Genomic DNA, 2,523 nt, shown 5'->3' with positions numbered 1-2,523 from the left:
CTTTCTTTTCTTCTGTCACTATTTTTTGGTTTCTGCTAAAGTTAAAAATTTTATGCATATCTGGTAATTTTTCAAAAGAATGATTTTTATTACTTTCTTGGAAGGACAAATTACTATGCTATTTGTGTTTTAATAGTAATTGCTTTTTTAAGAATTAGCACTTGGTAAGGACTGAGGTTTATGAATGGAATCATTTTAAGGATTGATGATTTCACATGAAATTTATTGGATAATATCTTCTGGAACTTCCAGGGGATAACTTTTTAAATATTATTTTTAAACAGGTCTTAGTGGGTTTTCTGTTTGTTTGTTTTAATTTCAGTCAAACATGGATGCCACGGAAAACTTTGGGATCCAAAGGAGAGAGTAGAGTCTTCTGATTTGGCTACATTTATAAAATGCTTCAGTGGCACTTTTCACAATCACTATAAATTTGTGATGTTATGGTATCCTTTGCTAAAAACAAAACTTTATTTTGATTCCTTAAGATTAGGAAACAAGGATTTTTAAACAGTGAGTTTAACAAATATATTGTTTTTTTAATATTTTATTTATTTTTATTATTGTATTATTTAACTATTTTATTTTGGCATGGGGGAAGGTAATTATATTTATTTATTTTTAGAGGAGGTACTAGGAATTGAACCCAGGACCCTGTGCATGCTAAGCACGCACTCTACCACTGAGCTATACCCTCCCCCGAAAATGTTGATTTTTTTTTAACTTGATTGCCCTCATTTCCTACTTTTGGCAAAAAGATTTCATTAACAACTGTATTTAAACAAAAAGTTACCAATAAACAGAGGGCAGAGTTTAACAATTTGTCTGTCACTGAAAGGAATGCAGCACAATACCATTCTGTTACGGGGTGTAAAAGTCATGGATGGAGATTTCAGAATATCAGAGAAGTCGAATGTGATTCGAAAATGTCAATACTGATGATGATAACACCTCGCCGTAGAAAACACGAAATCACCGCCTGTCAGATGATGGTGTTGCACAGACTGTCCTCTGAGCTCTGAGGGGAGCACCTGGTCATGGCAGGGGTAGTGGACACGGGTTCGAGTTTGTGATCCTCTAGAGCAGAGTGCGGGATTGCGGCCAGTGAGCTTTGTTATCTGACCTGCACAGTGATGGGTATTTTATTATGTGTATTTGAGTGCCTTTAGGAGAAGCCTGCACTCTCCCCTTGGCCACATGTACGTTCCTTACTAGCCCAGTAGCCACACTTCTAGCCTGCCCTCAGTGGTCCTCATTTAAATATGTACTCCTGTGTCAGACAGTCTTACGTTAAAAGGGTGAATGTCCGGGTCTGAAAAGAGACCTATGATGACTTTCTCCTCTAATGCCATTACCTACATGAATAGGGTTTTGAAGCTACAGGAAAACAGATCAACATTCCAATTTCCTCTCTGTAGAAGCTGAGTCCCATAAGGTGTGACCATTTCTATAACCTTAGTTCCTTCAAGAGTCAGTTGAGTTGAATTTGTTTTCCAGGAAGCCTGGGGATGATGAAGTCTGATTTCAGGTACTCAACTGTTGGAACAGTACACAGTCTCCCCCGTCCCCACCAAGCTACCCTCCCAAGAACTTGAACACAACACAAACACATACACAAACCTCCTGTCCCCAAACACTGAAAGTACTTCTTTTAACTAACCAAATATCTCCACCATTAGAGACGGAAAAGTAAATTATGTGAATGAATTTCTCAACCACCTCTATAGGGTAAAACTGAATATACCAATCTGTGTAAGTGGAAAACAGATCTTTCCATTTTAATGGAACTCTACTGAATTTCTGAAGATTTAGAACAAGAAGAGCTCACAAAAACGGAAAGGCTGTGTGGCTAAAGTCAGCTTTTGATGTTTATTCCCAAACATATGAACACATAGATACTGCACAGTAAGTTACATCTGTCATTTGCTTAATTGCACCTTAGGATTCTAAATAACAGTCATTTTCTAGTTTTTAGACTAATATCTATGAAAATATTATGTCCATATAATTAGAAAATAGAGGCTCAAAACTCATTTATACAAATGAGTTAATAGTAAATACCAGCACATTTACAACTAGTGAATAGCTAAATAAGAAATTGCTATTTCAATATTAAGTATTGATTCAAAATATTTTTTTAGGGAGAAAAATTGTTTTCCAATGTTTCTTGTACCTAAACTTGAAAAGAATGACCTATGAATGAATGATATTATGGTCTAAGCATACATATGTATGAAGACTAAGCATATATACATGCTTGTTTGTGCTGTATATAAAGTGAGATTAAACAGACCCAGCAGATCCATATTTTAAGTGCAAAAAGTCACTATTCTAGATATATATTGCATTACATTTTGCTTCTATTTGCAAGTTTCAAAGACATGCATGTATGTATTTTTATGTGTGTATGTATATACATTCTTCCCTGCCTTTTGCAAATTAAAGAATCACTTCCCCAAGTAATATATTTTTTAAGCAGGTGAAATATCAAGAGAAAAGTACTTGTAAATCCACATAGCTGAC

The sequence above is a fragment of the Vicugna pacos genome, chromosome 1 (assembly GCF_048564905.1).
Source record: "Vicugna pacos chromosome 1, VicPac4, whole genome shotgun sequence".
NCBI lineage: Eukaryota > Metazoa > Chordata > Mammalia > Artiodactyla > Camelidae > Vicugna > Vicugna pacos.
The sequence above is the reverse complement of the archived record's forward strand: the minus strand, read 5'-3'. Positions refer to the sequence as shown.